The following is a 21,223-nucleotide window of genomic DNA, read 5'->3' as shown; positions in this document are numbered from 1 at the left end:
ACATGATAAGAGAAAGGGAACTAAATATCACCAGGCCAATAAAAAACGGTAATGAGATTAAATCTCTTAACAAAAAGCAATATAAACTGGTTCAGCACTCAGCTCTCTCTCTATCCCTCTCACTGGTTATTGCAAATTAATAAAATAAGAGTTGTTTAAAATATATCACTCACAAAATAATTGCCGTTATGTGAGGGAGTAAGAGAACAAAGCAATTACTAATAAACTCACACTCACTTGAAACTATAGGAAAACTGTGTGATCGGAATTATATGAATTAAGAAAAAAAGTGTTACAATCACGGTTGCCATTCGTGCCAAAAATAATCTACCAAAATTTTAAGAAAATTTTACCATATTAAAAATCAACGAAGTTTGAAGTTTGTCAAAATTGTATTTCTATATAAACCTTTATCAACATTTTATTTCTATACACATTTTATTTCTATAGAAAATTTTGTTAAAATTTTATTTCTATAGAAAATTTTGTCCAAATTTTATTTCTATAGAAAATTTGGTTTAAATTTTATTTCTATGGAAAATTTTGTCAAAATTTTACTTCTATAGAAATTTTAGTCAAAATTTTATTTCTATAGAAAATTTTAGCAAAATTTTATTTCTATAGAAAATTTCAGCAAAATTTTACTTCTATAAAACATTTTATTTCTATATACATTTTATTTCTATAGAAAATTTTGTTAAAATTTTATTTCTATAGAAAATTTTGTCCAAATTTTATTTCTATAGAAAATTTGGTTTAAATTTTATTTCTATGGAAAATTTTGTAAACATTTTATTTCTATAGAAAATTTTGTTAAAATTTTATTTGTACTGAAAATTTTGTTAAAATTTTATTCTCAACATTTTATTTCTATAGAAATTTAAAATTAAAATTTCATTTCTATAGAAAATTTTGTTAACATTTTATTTCTATAGAAAATTTTCTTAAAAATTTTATTTCTATACAAAATTTTGTCAAAATTGTATTTCTATAGAAACTTTTGTCAAAAGTTTATTTCTATAGAATTTTTTCTAATTTTAATTTCTATAGAAAATTTTGTCAAAATTTTATTTCTATAGAAAATTTAGTCAACATTTGATTTATATAGAAAATTTTGCCAACATTTTATTTCTATCGAAAATTTTGTTAAAATTTTAGTTCTATAGAAAATTTTGTTAAAATGTTATTTCTATGGAAAATTTTGTTGAAATTTTATTTCTATGGAAAATTTTGTCAAAAGTTTATTTCTATACAAAATTTTGTCAAAATGTTATTTCTATAGAAATTTTGTAAAAAAATTATTTCTATAGAAAATTCTGTCAAAATTTTATTTCTTTAGAAAATTGTGTCAACATTTCATTTCTATAGAAAATTTCGTCAAATTGTTTACCTCTTTGCTCTGAAATAAGGGATAGGATACAATTCTAATTTGACAAATATATCCATGTGAAATGGATAACACATTGTATCAGTTACCCTGTAATGGTATGTATATGAAAGCTCCAGATGTATTCAAATCTTTTTCATAAGGGATTTAGTATATTAATTTATTTTAATTTAACATAAATTCCCCAAAACTTATTAAACCGTCCCCGCCTCCACAAAAAAAAAAAAAAAATATGTCAACAGCGTAAAGTGCAAATTTTCAACCAGCAAGTGAATCAACAAAAATTAAAATACTTCTGTTGTCGTTGTTGTTTTTCTCTTCCTCTTTATCTTTTTCCGTTTATCATAACACCATTCATTTCATATATCATTTATTAGGTTGATAAATTTTATAAATGTAAAATTAAATAAAACAAATTATTTTTATACCTTCACCTTATCCTCCTATCTTTTCAGTAACAAGAAAGAAAAAAAAACAACAATACCAAAACAAGGAAATCGAAAAACAAAACCGCCTAAAAAACTCTTACAACACTTGTATAGTGGTACGAATACACGAACATATAACAAACATACAGAGCAAATACCAACAATGCGATAATCAACGTCAATTTTTTAATTTTCCCCGCAAATCGTTTCATTTGACGTGGTGGAATGATCAATATGTGAGTATGTCATGTGTGTGTTTGTGTGTATATTTGTCAGCCAGAATATGTAAGCAACAGTTAAATAATTCGTTTAGTTTATTTTCTTTCTTCTCTGTGCTCTGCTGCGAATTGCTCTGCTTTGTTTTAAGCACATGTAAGTGAAAACAATAACAACTGCTAGCAAAAAGCTCACACATCCCCACAAAACGGTTGTCTGTGCTAGCAAGCAGGCCTCCCCATAAGCAATAAAAACAACAACGACGACGACATCACATCGTCCATAGTCGTTGACTCAAAGCCCCCAACACCACCACCCCATGAATGCCAACAGTTAGCCACACGCCACATACTGAATAACACTCACCTACAAACTCATTGAACATACGAACCTCTTATAATTATGGGGATGAGTTATGGGCCGAGTTGGGAATATATGACGGAGGGAGGGCTGGATGAAGAGGGCATTGAAATAGGCGAAAAGTCCCCAGTTACAATGGACATAATTTTAACGGCAACGGCATCCGCGGCAATGACAATAATAATAATAATAACAAACAAACGAAAACTTAAGCAATAGCTATGTACATATATACATACACGCATAGATCTCTCTATACAAATAGGCTAAGTAATACAAGCTGCATTAGAGAGTATCACTACGATATAAACCATTCGGAATATAAGAAGAATAAACAACCATACAGAAGTACTAACTTGTGTGCACGTTATTTCATATGAATTAAAAACAGCAACATAAAGAGAATGTACACAGGGGAACCCTCATACTCTCCACAAACTAGCAGCAATCTCTACGAGTTAAAATTCACAAATATCCACATTTATCTCTGAGAAAAGTTAACCTGCAAACATGTTAAAAAAAATTGCATTGACCTGTAAGACCTTCTGAAAAAAAGATCTATGTATACATCCTGCTTTAATACGGAAAATCCCCGATGGGGAAATTTATTTTGCATCATTTATTGGGGTGGGTCGAAAAACAAAACGATGTTGTGATCTCACCTACTACGTTTGAAGCTTGTGTGAGAAACGATCTTCAATTAATAACGGGGAAATTTATTTGATTTTTGACTTTTCGACAATTTTTCAGCATAAAAAGAACTAATACACAATCAAATTCGACTTTTCAGATCGAACAGTCGTCAAAGGTTGATAAGCATGGTTACCACTCGATCCAAAACTAATGTTACAAAAATTTAAGAAAAACTACAAAATTTAATTTTATACAACACATTTTTCTATTGAAATAAAGTTTTGACAATTGTTTTTTCAAGAGAACTTTTTTTTAGAAAGTTGTGAACATTTTACTGTATAGAAGATTTTGTCAAAATTTTAGTTCTAAAAAATTTGAACAAAATGTTGTGTTTAAATTTTATATCTATAGAAAGTTTTGTCAACATTTTTTCGATAAAATTTTTTTAATTTTTTTTATAAAGAAAATTTTGTGAAAAATTTATTTCTGTTGAAAATTTTGTTCCTAGAAAAAATTTTGTCATAATTTTATCCCTAGAGGAAATTTCGTCAAAATTTTATTTCTATAAAAATTTTGTCAAAATTTTATTCCTAGGGAAAATTTTGTCAAAATTTTATTTCAATAAAAACATTTTGTAAAATTTTTATTTCTATAGAAAATTTTGTATAATTTTTATTTCTATAGAGAATTTTGTCAAAATCTTATTTCTATAGACAATTTTGTCAAAATTTTATTTCTATAGAAAATTTTATTTTTATAGAGAATTTTGTCAAAATCTTATTTCTATAGAAAATTTTGTCAAACTTTTATTTCTATAGATAAATAAAATTGTATTTTTATAGAAATTTTTGTAAACATTTTATTTCTGTAGAAAATTGTGTCAAAATTTTATTTCAATAGAAAATATTATAGCTATGCAAACTTTGTCAAAATTTTATTTCTATAGAAATTTTTGTTAAAATTTCATGTCAAAATTTTATTTCCATAGAAAATTTTGTTAAAATTTTATTTCTATAGAAAATTTTGTCAAAATTTAATTTATATAGAAAACTTTGTCAACATTTTATTTCTATAGAAAATTTTTTCAAAATTTTATTTCTTTAGAAAATTGTCTCAAAATTTTATTTCTATAGAAAGTTTTCTCAAAATTTTATTCTTAGAGAAAATTTAGTCAAAATTTTATTTCTATGGAAAATGTGTTAAAAAATTTATTTCTTAGAAAATTTTGTCAAAATTTTATTTCTATAGGAAATTTTGTAAAATTTTATATCTATAGAAAATTTTGTCAAAATTTTATTTCTATAGAAACTTTTCTCAAATTTTTATTTATTTAGAAAATGTTCTCAAAATTTTATTTCTATAGAAAGTTTTCTCAAAATTTTATTCCTAGAGAAAAAAAATTATTTCTGTAGAAAATTTTTTCAAAATTTTATTTCAATAGAAAATATTATATCTGTAGAAACTTTGTCAAAATTTTTTTTCTATAGAAAATTTTGTTAAAATTTTATATCTATAGAAAATTTTGTTAAAATTTTGTATCTATAGAAAATTTTGTCAAAATTTTATTTCTATAGAAAATTTTTTCAAAATTTTATTTCTATAGAAAATTTTTTCAAAATTTTATTTCTTTAGAAAATGTTCTCAAAATTTTATTTCTATAGAAAGTTTTCTCAAAATTTTATTCCTAGAAAAAAAAATTATTTCTGTAGAAAATTTTGTCAAAATTTTATTTCAATAGAAAATATTATATCTATAGAAACTTTGTCAAAATTTTATTTCTATAGAAAATTTTGTTAAAATTTTATTTCTATAGTAAATTTTGTCAAAATTTAATTTCTATAGAAAGTTTTGTCAAAATTTTAATTCTATAGAAAATTTTCTCAAAATTTTATTTCTTTAGAAAATTTTCTCAAAATTTTATTTCTATAGAAAGTTTTCTCAAAATTTTATTCCTAGAGAAAATTTAGTCAAAATTTTATTTCTATGGAAAATTTGTTAAAAAATTTATTTCGTAGGAAATTTTGTGAAAATTTTATTTGTATAGGAAATTTTGTAAAATGTTATTTCTATAGAAAATTTTGTCAAAATTTTATTTCTACAGAAAATTTTGTCAAAATTTTATATCTATAGAAAATTTTGTCAAAATTTTATATCTATAGAAAATTTTGTCAAAATTTTATATCTATAGAAAATTTTGTCAAAATTTAATTTCTATAGAAAACTTTGTCAAAATTTCATTTCTATAGAAAATTTTCTCAAAATTTTATTTCTTTAGAAAATTTTCTTTCTATAGAAAGTTTTCTCAAAATTTTACTCCTAGAGAAAAAAAAAATTATCTCTGTAGAAAATTTTTTCAAAATTTTATTTCTATAGGAAATTTTGTAAAATTTTATTTCTATAGAGAATTTTTTCAAAATTTTATTTCTATAGGAAATTTTGTAAAATTTTATCTCTATCAAATATTTTTGTCAAAATTTAATTTCTATAGAAAATGTTGTCAAAATTTTATTTCTATAGAAAATTTTCTCAAAATTTTATTTCTTTAGAAAATTTTCTTTCTATAGAAAGTTTTCTCAAAATTTTACTCCTAGAGAAAAAAATTAGAAAATTTTGTAAAAATTTTATTTCGATAGAAAATTTTGTCAATACTTATTTCTATAGAAAATTTTGTCAAAATTTTATTTCTATAGAAAATTTTGTCAAAATTGTATTTTTATAGAAAGCTTTGTATTTTTTTCTGTGGAAAATTTTGAGCCCACAATAATTTCTTCGAAAAAGTAGCAAAGTTATTACAAAATATTTGTGCAAATTTATTAGGTCAAAGTCGAGTATAAAAAAGCCTTTTAAGGTGGTTTAAGTACAATTCACTTTGGGGTTAGTAAATTATCCGAATTTATTCTGATAATTGGTTGAAAGTGTCAGTTCCGAAACGGCCGTCCATCCAACCTATTATTTTCCTATCTGGCTCTTGTATTGGTTTTTGATGTAAACCAAACAAATACGCAGATTTTGTCACAAAAAAACAAAGGACATTTTCACTTAAGAAAAAAAAACGAACGAAGAATAATATCTTTTACCCGCTCAATTCATATCATGTCCTATTTCCGACACAGTTTCGTTACCACATCAACACCACCTCCGTTACAGAGGGTGGCCACAACAGCCACTGTTATAAGAGAAAAGGAACAACAACACTGGCTACAACAACTGCACATTTAAAAGTCGGTTATGACAGCTGAGCTCTATGAAGCACCACTATAATAATGACAACAACAACAATATTACAAAAAAAAACACATCCATTGCAATCTTGTCTACCCGAGACATTATTATGGGGTTAGCTCACTGTGTATCACACTAACCATTCATCCAACCAAACATTGCGGTAATTGTTCCCTTATAACATTGATGTTTAAAACATACACAAACGCACACATAGACTCTCACACACTGTACTGATTTTGTTCAATAAATGTAAATGTTATACTCATTGATCAAGGAGAGAGGTGGTGGAATATTGGGATAGTAGTGCACTAGGATACTCCCAATCACTTGTTCACTTTTATGTGTTTCATAAACGAGTTATTATGGCAATTGTGCCACTTTGAAAAGACATTAGACAATATATATTTTGTTGTTTTTTTATCAAGTTCATATTAAAATGTTACGGTTAACTCTACACTGATTCCTGCGTATATATGCAAGTTATCTTTTTAATTATCAATCATATAAAAATATATTATAAAACTAAGTTATTTGTTGACAGAATGATTGGCTGACAGACTGATTGATTGATTGACAGCTAAAGTGTTATATATTAATTTATATTTATTTACGATAAGTAAAATATCTCCCACAGTCATCATATAAACCAGTAAGGAATGTTAATTGTCATGTGGAAGCGATTATAATTTACTTTTCCATTTACGACATATTACTAACTTTATTGTTGTTACATATGGATCAAGAAAGGTATAGCAGTCACAGGTAAAATTAACAGTGCTGTTGTCTACAGTGTGCACATATTACATTCAATTGTGTATACGATTTATACTCTTTTTTCTCTTTGGAGAGCGAGCATTTTCCTACAACGCAGTCAATTTGGCATTTAAAAAAGGACTGAAAACTGCAGAAGAAGAGAGGAGGTAGCACAAATTTACTATTTAAATTATTTTTGTATTGACATTAAGCAATTAATTTGTTGCAAAAATTAACCGTACAAACATAGTGCGTAGTACCCATCTTAAAGTGGAGCTCATTTTGTCTTTCGAGAGCGAGAATTTCCATACAACTCAGTCAATGTGCATTAAAAAAGACTGAAAACTGCAGAAGAAGAGAGGACATAGAACAGATTAAAAATTATTATATAGAACAGATTAAAAATTATTAATGTGAATCATACAATACTTATCTATTCGGTTATTAACAGAATTCCAAAATTCTATAGATATAAAATTTTAACAAAATTTTCTATAGAAATAAAAATTTGACAAAATTTACGATAGAAATAAAATGTTGACACAATTTTCTATAGAAATAAAATTTTGACAAATTTTTCTATAGAAATAAAATTTTGACAAAATTTTCTATAGAAATGAATTGTTAACAAAATTTTCTATAGAAATAAAATGTTGACAAAATTTTCTATAGAAATACAAATTTGACAAAATTTACGATAGAAATAAAATGTTGACAAAATTTTCTATAAAAAAAAATTTGACAACATTTCCTATAGAAATAAAATTATACAATATTTTCTATAGAAATAAAATTTTAACAAAGTTTTCTATAGAAATAAAATCTTAAGAAAGTTTTCTATAGAAATAAATTTTTGTCAAAATTTTATTTCTGTAGAAAATAAAAATTTGACAAAATTTTCTATAAAAATAAAATTTTGGCAAAATTTTCTATAAAAATAAAATTTTGGCAAAATTTTCTATAAAAATAAAATTTTGGCAAAATTTTCCATAGAAAGAAAATTTTGGCAAAATTTACCATAGAAAGAAAATTTTGACAAGATTTTCTATAGAAATAAAATTTTGACAATATTTTGTATAGAAATAACATTTTGACAATATTTTCTATAGAAATAAAATTTTGACAATATTTTCTATAGAAATAACATTTTGACAAAATTTCCTATAGAATTAAAATTTTGAGAAATTTTTCTATAGAAATAAAATTTTGGGAAAATTTCCTATAGAAATAAAATCCAAATTTAGTTTGCTAGGTGCCTTGGAAACCTTGAGAATGTTAATGGCATTGGTTTTTTACTTTTCCATTTACGGGGTATTATTAACTTATATTTGTATAGTCATAGATCAAGAAAGGTATATCAGTCTCATGTAAAATTAACAGTGATGTTGTCTACAGTGCCCATACATTACATTCAATTGTATATACTATTCACTCTCTTTTTCTCTTTGGAGAAAATACAACTCAGTCAATTTGTATTTAAAAAAGACTGAAGACGCAGAAGAAGGGATATGAAACAAATTAAAAGGTATTTTTTAACATTTCGTCTTTCTAAATTAATTCATTACAAAAAGGATATAAAACAAATTAAAAATGATTTTTGAAATCTTGAAACTGTTTATTGCATTTGTAACTTCGATAGAGGTAAATTTTGTATTATCGTTGGTTTAGAGATTCTGAATGCGATGTATGTTATGTGGTTAGTAATAATTTAGTGCTCATTGAAATTTTTCTCGGTTTCATACTCTGCTGAAGAGTTTTTAAGAGCACCTCATTATAACCCATTAACAGTCTATTCATTTACTTTCAATACCCCCTAAAAATAAATTTCAATTTCTAAATCAAAATTTTGTAGGTGAAGATATCGACAATGACATCATGTTTTTTTTTTTTGTTTTCTCCAAAAAATATCTCATAAATTAGCTTCATAATCATTGGGAGATTTAACATCTGGATTTGAAAACAAAACAAAGTCAAGCAAGAGATATCAAATCAAGGCAAAAAAATGCTAAGTGCAAAGTCATCAAATTCAAAATTACAAGAAAATTTAAAGGTACTTTGTTTTGAGTATTCAGCACTTGTTCGAACCGAGATAATAATGAATGAACCGATGACGAGTCAAAAAACAACAAAAACCACAAGACAGCAAAACGGCAATTACAACAACAACAACAGAAACCAGATCAAAAATCACACAGCAACGGTGTCAGTGCCAATAACAAAAATAAAGGCCTCAGCCAACATTAAAATGACAAAACATCAATAAACAAAAGCGCGTTTGCCATCACAACGACGACAACATCGTCAATCTCAACCAAAAAATACAACAAAAATTTTCGTGGAAACAAACTCTCAAGAAAATCAAAGCATACTATAAAAAAAAACGGTGAGGGGGGCCAAAGCATTGAAAACAAAAACAACAACAATGCTGAAAGCCCCACCAAACAAATCATTTAAATAACAGCGTGATGATACTCTCAACTTAACGCTTTATGTGTAGAGCAATACATGTTAGACTGCTGCGGCAGCCAATACGCTGCCGACCCAGTGTAGCTTTGAATATTTATTCGGTGATTTATAGTTGAACGAATGCGTTTTGAGACTGCAATCGTAGCAGCAAAATATCGTACCAGCTACAACAAATTCACAAAGTTTGGTAAAGCCAATGTTAACGATTATTACAATGCCGTTAACGAGATTGAGACGGCGTTATGTTATTAAAGAGTAGTCAGTCCATAGAGTGCCAAATGGTGAGAGTAGATGGTGGTGTCTATCCATGTGGATCATGAGCGTCTATGTCTATGCATATTATTGCATTACTATGCTTTATGCTAAATGAGCGCGTGTTAAGATTACCGAAAAAATATTTTAAATGCTTAGTTCCACCACAAATGTACACTGTCAAGCAGATGGATGATCGGGTAGATGAACAGACAAAAAAAGTAAATAAACCATAGCATAGAATCTTCTTGGGACATGCACATACACACTCTCTCCCTCTAACTAACTTTTGTAGGGTTGTATATGAAGACATATAAATATATGTATGTATGTATGTTTTCATCTCGTTTTTTCAAACAACTACTATGCTCGTAGCCTATGCCTCCTAGATAGAGATGATTCGCACATACTCGTGTTTTATGGGGATTTGCGAAAACAAAAATTTCCAATGGTTTTGTAGAACAACGTAAACGCATATGTTTCTCTTACTCCCTATGTTATAGAGTATGGAGTACGTACGTACATCTTTGTATGTACGTATGACTATGTATTTACGAGTGTTTGTAACACTTAACTCGCGTGCTGATTATATTCACACTCCTCGCTCCCTATGTAGTCATTATATGCCACACACGTATGTGTGTACATATATGGCGTAACTGCAAATTGCATTGTATGCACAGTGGGTGGTAAAATGATTGAATGCAGAACTCTATAGCAACCAAAACAATCTATAATAATTATAGGATTTCTAAAGAGATTGTAACCAATCTGTCTCGATTAAGAGAGAGGAGGCCTCAGTTATGAGCATCAGAAAGCTAAGCACATTGACCTTACAGCAATCCCCGCTTACTAGCCATGCTGAAAATCTCCAACATTTTTTGGGTACTTATTCGAGTGAGATATGTTCGCTTAATTACCTCAACGGTAAATAAATATACATGTATTTCGTTTATCTGAAAATTAACTTTCAGCCGACCTTTGCTTCATATTTTTTTTTTTTTGTTGTTTTACCACATTTTATTTAAATCATGGGATATTTTCCGTTTGAGGTGTTTATGCTCGACACCAGTTTCCAATCATTAATAATCGACATCAATTTCAGAAGTTGCTCATAATTTACGAATCGAAATTCTCACCCATTATCGATCATCTCCACGTACCGAAAGAGATCCCGGTCACCTTTGTCTTAGCCAAGATAACATTTCCGGATCACTTACACAAATCGAAGACATCTGCAGATCCTGATTGTCTTCTATTAGCAGATCCTGACTATTTTATACAACACTTCCCGATCACTTTCGATCAGTTGCAAAACGAAGAGCTCAACGACTTCTGATTACCTTTGTCTCAGCGCGGACGCCACTTTCCAATCACCTGCAAACCGAGGAGCTGTTCCAGGATCACCTACAAATTGAAGACTTCTGCCGATCCCAAATGTCTTTACTATCAGATCCTGACTATTTTATACGGGACTTCCTGATCACTTTCGATCAACTGCAATGATTTCCGTTCACCTTCATCTCAGCGAAAACTTCCGCAGATCTCGTATCCGTGCTCCTATGAGATCATGTTCTTCTTAGATTTTCGATCAACCAAACAGCTCAGCGACTTCCTGTCGCCGTCATTTCAGCCAAGACACATTTTTTCGAACAGCTACAAATCGAAGAATACTGCAGTTCGCGAGTGTGTGCTCCTATCACATACTGAGCATCTAGGATTTTCGATCAACCGATTCCGGTCACCTTTGTCTCTGCAAAGACATCACTTACCGATTACCTTCTATCAATTGCAAACCGAAGAGCGAAGATGTTCCCAAATCCTATCAGATCCTGTGATCTGAAGACTTCTGCCGATCCAGAGTATCTTTACTATCAGTTCCTGACTATCTTACACCATACAACATATCACGATCACTTTCGATCAATAGCAAAACGAAGAGCTCAATGACTTCCGGTCACCTTCATCTCACCGGAGATGCAGTTTTCGAATGCGTACTCTTAACAGATCCGGTCCTTCTTAGATTTTCGGTCGAAGAGGTCAACGACTTCCGGTAACCGTCACCGTAATTTCAGCCAAGACACCACTACTCGAGCAGCTACAACTCGAAGAATTCTGCAGTTCTCGAATGTGTGCTCCTTTCAGGAACTGACCATAGAGGATTTTCGATCAAACGAAGAGCTCAACGACTTCCGGTCATCGTTGTCTCAGCGAAGAGCCGAAGAGCTTAAGGACTTCCTGTCATTTTTAACTCAGCGAAGATATTTCCAAATGTGTGCTCCTATCAGATTCTGGGACTTCATGTCACTTTTGTCCAAGCCAAGATTATATTTCATCACCTACAAATCGAAGTCTTCTGCCGATCCCGAATGTCTTTACTATCAAATTCTGACTATCTTATACGGGACTTCCCGATCACTTTCGATCCATTGCAAAACGAAGAGCTCAATGACTTCCGGTCACCTTCATCTCACCGAAGATACAGTTTTCAAAGGCGTGCTCTCATCACATCCGGTCCTTCTTAGATTTTCGATCAACCGAAGAGATCAACGACTTCCGCTCACCGTCATCTCAGGCAAGACACCACTACTCAAGCCGCTAACAAATCGAAGAATTCTGCAGTTCTCGAATGTGTGCTCATATCAGAAAATGACCACCTAGGATCAACCGAAGAGCTCAAAGACTTCCGCCCACCTTTGTCTCAGAGCTTAATGACTTCCGGTCATCTTCCTCGCACCGAAGATTTTCCCGGATTACCTACAAATCGAAGACTTCTATCAGATCCTGATTATCTTATATGGGACTTCCCGATCACCTTCATCTCAGCGAAAACTTCTGCTGATTGCGTATCCGTGCTCCTACCAGATCCTTGCCTTCTTAGATTTTCGATCATCTGAACAGCTCTGCGACTTCCTGTCACCTTCATCTCAGCCAAGACACTACTTCTCGGTCACCTACAAATGGAAGATTACATCAGTACCCAAAATGTGTGCTCCTATCAGATCCTATCCTTCTTCGATTTTCGATCAACCAAAGAGCTCAACAACTTCCGGTCACTTTTGTTTCAGCGAAGACCTCACTCCCGATAACCTACAAATCGAAGACTTCTGTAGATCTCGGACGTCTGCTCCAGTCAGATCCTGATCATTTCAGATTTTCTATCAATTGCAAACCCAATGAACTTCACTACTTGCGGTAACCTTACTTTCAACAATTATCCACATCTGGTCCAGATACACATCTGTATACCGACGACTTCCGAATCGGTTTTCCTATCGGATTCTGATCATCTTAGAGTTTAGAGCAAATGAAACTCAAAGAGCTTAACGACTTCCGGTCATATTCATCTCACCAAAATGCAGTTCCCGTTCGATGCTGACTACCCTTCATATTAGCCAAAACACTACTTCCCGATCACTTATAAGTCGAAGAGTCCTGCAGTTTCCGAACGTCTGCTCAAGCCAGATCTAGACCATCACAGATTTTTGATCAATTGCAAACCCGAAGAACTCTGGTCTCTTTGATTTCAGTGATTACACCAGCTCCGGATTCACATACTTCCCGATTGTCTGCTCTCGGATGATTCCCACTATCTTGGAATTTATAACCCAATGTGTGAAGAAGAACTATTCGAATATACCGTGACAGTCACAGTGTCCATACCATACACATCGAGCCGTGGAAAAGCTTTGACAGCGAAGTGGGTCTCTGGAGTGCCACTACTTACAAGTATGCGGGAATGAGAAGAAGCGCATTACTAGCAATAGTCTCGAGCCAACATTGGTACTACGACTACTACTCACGCTAAATGTCCCTTCGGCCGTAGTGAGCCTTCTCCTCCTCCTTCATTACCTACTGCTATATTATCCATATATTCGGGCCCATGGTATTGCATGTCTGTCTATTTGTTTGCTTGCTTGCCTGACTGCCGTGTGTGTTTTTTTTTATAGGAAGCTTCGCTTGAAAAATTCATATGCTTGTTTTTGTGTGTTCCATTGGTTTGCCTTCAATTTTTAGTTCAAGCTTCCTAACTACACTTGAACTGACCGGACCGCAGATAAATTTCTACAAATGGCACATACTACGTATGCTCCCTCCGTTCTCCCACCACTTTACCTCCATAGGCAATCGTTTGTTTGATTGTCCATCCATCCATCCAACGATTCATTTGTCCGTCCGTCCTTGTATCTGTCTGTCTGTTGATGCAGCCGGCAGTTTGTCTGTCCCATTAGCCATTTGGAAGATTGGGTTTGGTCACCGTTGTCGGTGTCGTCCGTCGTTTGCCGTTTGTCGCTTAAAAACAGATGTATGAATTGGTCACTCATTTATCGGCTTACACACGCTTATAGACAACTTTGGGGCAAGCATTCTACACTCGTCGACTCGACTCTTGACAAAGTTCAACGATGACGACGAATCGCCCATAAAACAGAACACACACCAACCGACCAAAAAACAAAACAGAACAGCTTAGCTTTTCAAGCATTCTGGAAAGCAAGCTGGCACGCTAGCTGGGAAATACATAGACGGGTATACTCGACGTCGTCGTCATCGTCGTTGTAGATACACTTTTATTTGGTCAATCGTATTATACGATAATTTTATGGACAACATACGGAATCACATGTACACAACTTGTGGATGGATGGACCATGGACGGACATACATCGAGGGCCAAGTGAAAGAACTTCCATGGACTCAAGGAAGGTTGAATGGTATTTCGAAATGTTAATGTCGTATGGTAGAATGAAAGAGGAGAACGAGAGGATATCATCAAGGATGAATCGTCGCTCTCATAATATTTGGTGTTTATATTAATTCCCTAGAAAAAATCCTCTTAACGTTCCTTAGGCAAAACTCTTAAGGTGCTCCTCCAAACGGAAATACCCCAAAATGTGATGTGATATTCTTTGTCGTATGTCTTTTTGTCTGTCCAATCAACATACATGCATGGTAATTGGGATGGAATGACTATTGGGCCTCACTCTGTGTAGTGTAAACACGCATGTATGTATAGCCATAAGCATCCGGTATTGATGCGTGGTTGGTTTGGTGGCCCATCATTGCTATTGGGCATTGCATTCCAAAAAATATGTGAGCTCCAAGTTAATTATGAGGGTCATGGGATTGTTGGTGTATGAATATTTTTTGGGCCAACGACCCAAGCAGAAAATGATTAGAGGAATATAATAGACATTGCATCCTCAAAGAGCCATTGAAAATAATTCAATAAAATGGAATTAGGAGGAATTGTTTACGTGGGAATTCCCGCTAGCCTTAACATAATTCGGGGAAGTCCCAAAAAATCGACGCCAACATAAAATTTTTCTGTAATCTTTCAAAAATATTTATTCTCCTATATCCTACATTGGATGAGGTAAACAGGAAAATCCGAAGAGTTTAAAGCCACCAGTCCCTGATCCCCACAAATCGACGAAGACTTTCTAACTTCAGTTCGTGAAGGTCTCACCAACCACTGTTCGTTCATGATGAAACCAACTAACCAAATTGATCAATTGCAAATCCAAAGAGTTCAGCGATTTCCAAACAAGACCAAGATCGTCATTTAAGTCAAACCAGCCAAACAATGATTTCCAGATAGATTTATCTCAGCGAAGACACAGTTTTCGAATGCGTGCTCCTATCAGATTTTGTCCGATCAATTGAAGAACTCAACAGTCACTTTTGTCTCAGCAAAGACATCACTTCTTGACCGCCAATAAATCGTAGACTACTGCAGTTTCCGAATGTGGTCTCCTATGAGATTCTGACCAGTTTAGATTTTAGATCCACTGAAGAGCTCAGTAAGTTCCAGTCACTTTTGTCTCATCGAAGACATCACTTTTCGACCACCCACAAATCAAAGATTTCTGCAGTCTCCGAATGTGCGCTTCTATTTATTTTCGATTAACCGAAGAGTTCAACGACTTTCGGATACCTTTATTTCAGCGAAGACACCACTTCCCGATCACTTATAAATCGAATACATCTGCAGTTCACGAATGTGTGCTCCTCCTTTCGAAAAGCTTAACGACTTGTGGTCACCTTCATGTCAGCCAATTCTCGATCACCTACAAATCGAAGACTTCTGCAGATCCCGAACGTCTGCTCCAGTTAGATCCTGACTATCGTATACTTTCGATCAACTGCAAACCCGAAGTGCTCAACGACTTTCGTTCTCTTTGATCCCAACCAAGACATGAGCAAGCCCAGATAGTATCTGAATGAAGTTTTCATACACAAATTTCCCTTTCATCCTATAGCGAAAAGGAACTTATTTCGCTGTTGGACATAATCCCTTAGGTTCGTACAATACCGAGAGAATATGAAAATTAAATTTTTCATACACAAATTTTGTTTTTTTTTCATGTTTTGGAAGCCGTTCTATTTTTTTTTGTGATCACGTCTTACAGCGAATAGGAGTTTATTTCGCTGTAGTCGATGGAATATGAAAAGTAGGACTGTGAGAAGAAAAACTCTCCAAAGTCTTCCAAAAATTCTCTAATGTTGTACTTGCCCACCTCCTTACTTACACTAACGTTCGTTAGTCTCTACTCGATACCAAAATGCTCTCATCTGAGTTGACCGAAAGTTGCTGTATTCTTCGAAAATATAAGGAGGACTGTATCTGGATCGGAGCACGTACTCGAGAACTGCATTTCCGGTGAGATGAATTTGTCCGGAAGTCATTGAGCTCTTCTGGATCTGAGGGAATTTCGATTAGTAGGTGATCATAAAATGATGGTTTGGCTTAGATAAGGGTCTTGCTTGGAAGTCGTTCAGCTATTCAGTTTTGCAATTGATCAAATATTGGCACACCTTTTTGTAGATCTAATCGATTTCGGGGAACAATTACTAAAACGATCTAACGATGTCCGAGTGTCCGTCTCTCTGTCTGTCTGTTGTAATCTCGCTATAGTCTTTAATAATGTACCTATCAAACAATTGCAAAATCGAAGAGCAACAAACTCATTTCACTGAAGATGCAGTTCTCGAGTACGTGCTCCGATCAGATCCATTCCTCCTTAGATTTTCAAAGAACACAACAACAACATTGGTCACTTTCATATCCGCCAAGACCCCACTTCTCGAAGACTTCTTCACTTCCCGAATGTCTGCTCCTATCAGATCCTGACCATCTGCCGATTTTACCTCTTGGACATTTAGACACCGCAATTTCTATCCGAATTGTTTGAAATTAGAGAACTAGAGATGTTTTTGCTCTAAAAATAAGTGAAACGTATATGGTGTGTATAGGTCCATGTTGTTTTAAAGCCCCCACATAGACCGATGTGTCGATTTGAGTTCGTGGACATGTCGACACCGCATTTTTTTATCAGATTTGCCTGAAATTGAGAATTTAGAGATAGTCAATTTAGTTTAACTTCAGGAACCAATATTTTTGAGGCATATTTTCTTTAAATCCGCCAGAAATTCTCTATATAATCAAGCCACTCATTACGATGAGAGGAAAACTATTATACGAGTATTTAATCCATGGATATTTTATATTCTTACGGTACATACGACTTACGGTCGTAAATAATTGTGAATTAGTACAAAAAAAAACTAACACATAGCCTAAAATCCTAAGTTAAAAACTTCGGTTAATTCAATTCCAAGAATTCAGAAGCCCTCTCTCCCACCCTATCAATTCAAATGGCGTTAGTAATTTAATTATGGTCGTAACATAAAAAATACCCTAACGGAACTCTGTTTGATTCTTCAGTTTACTCCCTTCTCCGATAAAGTGGGTGGCCATGTAGCTCAATCTATTAATATACTCAGTGAGAGATATAGATAAGCAACCCCCCCACCCCCATAACCATAAGAAGATTTCACAAGTAGGGCTCAAAGAGAGATTATTGAGAGATAGATGTTATAACTGTTAATTGAACAAAGCCTACTTTAAATTGTTGCTTCCCCCCTAAGTGAAGTGGCTCAGGTAATGTTAACTGCCTATGGTATTTAACATGAAATGGCAAATGAATGGATAGACAGAGAAACAGACAGACAGATGGATTTATTGTCAGCTTGAGGTGCTTGTTGATGATGGTGGTTGCTGAGGTGCTTGTAATGTGTGTTACGAGCAGCCAGCCGCTGGTGTTATGCGTGGTGTTGTTATCAAAACCATAAATTCACTTGCACTACAAACTAGAAATACGGACGGATGGATGAATAGACAGAAAGACAGAGGGATATAAAAAAAAAAACAAGTATCAATATTACTGCATATAGTTTAGCTTGTTTCCATTTCAAAGTAGGCTAAGTTTTCGATTTTCATTTTCTTCATGTTTGGCTTTTGCTCGTGTAGATGTGTGAAACATGTAGACAAACTAAATTCATTGTTTGTGAATTGATTTAAAATAATCTTTTAATTTGGGAATTTTTTTGTTTAGATTTTACTCCAGAAAAATTAGCTTGAGAAAATTAACATTTATTCAAATTCCCAGCCGTAGACATAGAAGTGGACTTTAGCGACCATAATGTTATTGAGTAATGTAATGTTATCGATATGACTAAAATTAAGAAAATATCTCAACTGTAAGTTCCTCTATTCTCTCCTATCTATCACTTGAACTCTCCCTCTCTCGCTCTCGATCTCTCTATCGATATTTGCTTGTTGTATGTCAATGTCTTTTTTTTCTTTCAGTTTAGATGGTTTATGTTTTTGTGCTGTATATGAGCCATCAATGGTCGCCTCTAGTCGTGTTCATAGTATGAAGATGTGTGTGTTTGTGTTTGAGTGTGCTATGTTGTATAGTGGCTTAATGCGTGTGATTGTTTTTATATTCACCAGATATTGGTGTTTTTATGGGCTTTTTTCGCTTATATGGTGGAAACGCAAAACCTTAAGACCTGAAGCCTGGCTCATTTGTTGGTTGGTTGGTTGTTTGGCTGACTGGCAGGCTTAACTGACACTAACAGCTAGTGTTGTAAAAAAAAAAACCAACTGTAACTGTGTGAATGTACCCCAAAAGGTGTAGAGAGTTAGAGTAGAGTTACAGAGATACACATTTACGACAATAAAGACAAAGAGTACAAGACTATGCTAACTTGTGCTTTTGCAGTTTAGCTGGTTGCTCAAATTTTTTTCTTCCATCAAGGTTTTGATGTCTTTTTGCTGGCTGGCTGGCATGGTTGATTTGGTTGTTTTTCTTTTTTTTTCATTTTGGTTTAGCATTGCTATTGTTATTATTTTTGCCTATCCATTTCCATTGTTGTTGTTGTTATTGCTTGAGTTGATTTGGATTCGGTTCGGTTATTTACTTGGGACCCCGTATGAAAGAAAGAAACATCGAAATGACTAAACATTGCATTTCATACACCATCATAAGGCTGCTAAACCATACGTTCCTTCGTCCGTCCATCCGCCAGTCCAATGGCTAGTAACGTAAACCCAACATTTGATGTTTCTTTTGGTTTATTTTCTGGATATTGGACGAATTGACTTATACAGTGGTTTATGTTTTTTGTTTGTGGAAAATTTAGAAAATTACAAAGGTAAATTTCTCATTTTATTTCTATAGAACATTTTTGTAAAAATTTTATTTCTATAGAAAATTTTTTACCAAATTTCATTTCTAAAGAAAATTTTTGTCAAAATTTTATTTCTATAGAAAATTTTGTCAACATTGTATTTCTATGGAAAATATTTTCAAAATTGTATTTCTACGGAAAATATTTTCAAAATTTTATTTCCATAGAAAATTTTGGCACAATTGTATTTCTATGGAAAATTTTGGCAAAATTGTATTTCTATGGAAAATTTTGTCAAAATTTTATTACTATAAAAATTTTTGTTAAAATTTTGACAAAATTTTCTATAGAAATAAAATTTTGTCAAAATTTTCCATAGAAATACAATTTTGCCAAAATTTTCTATGGAAATAAAATATGTATGGAAAATATTGTCAAAATTTTATTTCTATAGAAAATTTTTGGTAAAATTTTATTTGTATAGAAAATTTTGTCAAAATTTTATTTCTATAGAATATTTTGTCAAAATTTTATTTCTTTCGAAAATTTTGTCTAAATTTTATTTCTATAGAACATTTTGTCTAAATTTTATTTCTATAGAACATTTTGTCAAAATTTTATTTCTATGAAAATTTTTTTCCAAATTTTATTTCTATAGAAAATTTTGTCAAAATTGTATTTCTATGGAAAATATTGTCAAAATTTTATTTCCATAGAAAATTTTGGCAAAATTATATTTCCATTGATAATTTTGTTAAAATTTTATTTCTATAAACAATTTTTGGCAAAATTTTATTACTGTAGAAAATTTTTGGCAAGATTTTATTTCTATAGAAAATTTTGTCAAAATTTTATTTCTATAGAATATTTTGTCAAAATTTTATTTCCATAGAAAATTTTTGCAAAATTGTATTTCTATGGAAAATTTTGTCAAAATTTTATTTCTGTAGAAAATTTTGTCAACATTTTATTTCTATAGAAAATTTTGTAAAAATTTTATTTCTATGAAAATTTTGTCAAAATTGTATTTCTATGGAAAATATTGTCAAAATTTTATTTCCATAGAAATTTTTTGGCAAAATTGTATTTCTGTGGAAAATTTTGTCAAAATTTTATTTCTATAGAAAATTTTGTCAAAATTTTATTACTATAAAAATTTTTGTTAAAAAAATTGTATGGAAAATATTGTCAAAATTTTATTTGTATAGAAAATTTTGTCAAAATTTTATTTCTATAGAAAATTTTGTCAAAATTTTATTTCTATAGAAAATTTTGTCAAACTTTTATTTCTATCGAAAATTTTGTCAAAATTTTATTTCTATAGAATATTTCGTCAAACTTTTATTTCTATCGAAAATTTTGTCTAAATTTTATTTCTATAGAACATTTTGTCAAAATTTTATTTCTATAGAAAATTTTGTCAAATTTTTATTTTTATAGAAAATGTTGTCAAAATTTTATTTGCTGGAGAAAATTCGTCAAAATTTTATTTCTATAGAAAATTTTGTCAAAATTTTATTTGCTGGAGAAAATATTGTCCAAATTTTATTTCTATAGAAAATTTTTGGCAAAATTTTATTTCTAAGAAAATTTTGTTAAAATTTTATTTCTATAGAAAACTTTGTCAAAATTTTATTTCTATAGCAAATTGTGTTAAAATTTTATTTCTCTAGAATTTTTTTGGCAAAATTTTATTTTTATAAAAATTTGTGGCAAGATTTTATTTCTATAGAAAATTTTGTTAAAATTTTATTTCTATAGAAAATTTTGTCAAACTTTTATTTCTATAGAAAATTTTGTCAACATTTTATTTCTATAGAAAATTTTGTTAAAATTTTATTTCTATAGAAAATTTTGTCAAAATTTTATTTCTATAGAAAATTTTGTCAAAATTTTATTTCTATAGAAAATTGTGATAAAATTTTATATCTACAGAAAGTTGTTGGAAAAATTTTAGTTCTATAGAAAATTTTTGGCAAAATTTTATTTCTAAAGAAAATTTTTACTAAATTTTATTTTTACA

This window comes from Haematobia irritans, chromosome 3, assembly GCF_050003625.1.
Source record: "Haematobia irritans isolate KBUSLIRL chromosome 3, ASM5000362v1, whole genome shotgun sequence".
NCBI lineage: Eukaryota > Metazoa > Arthropoda > Insecta > Diptera > Muscidae > Haematobia > Haematobia irritans.
The sequence above is the reverse complement of the archived record's forward strand: the minus strand, read 5'-3'. Positions refer to the sequence as shown.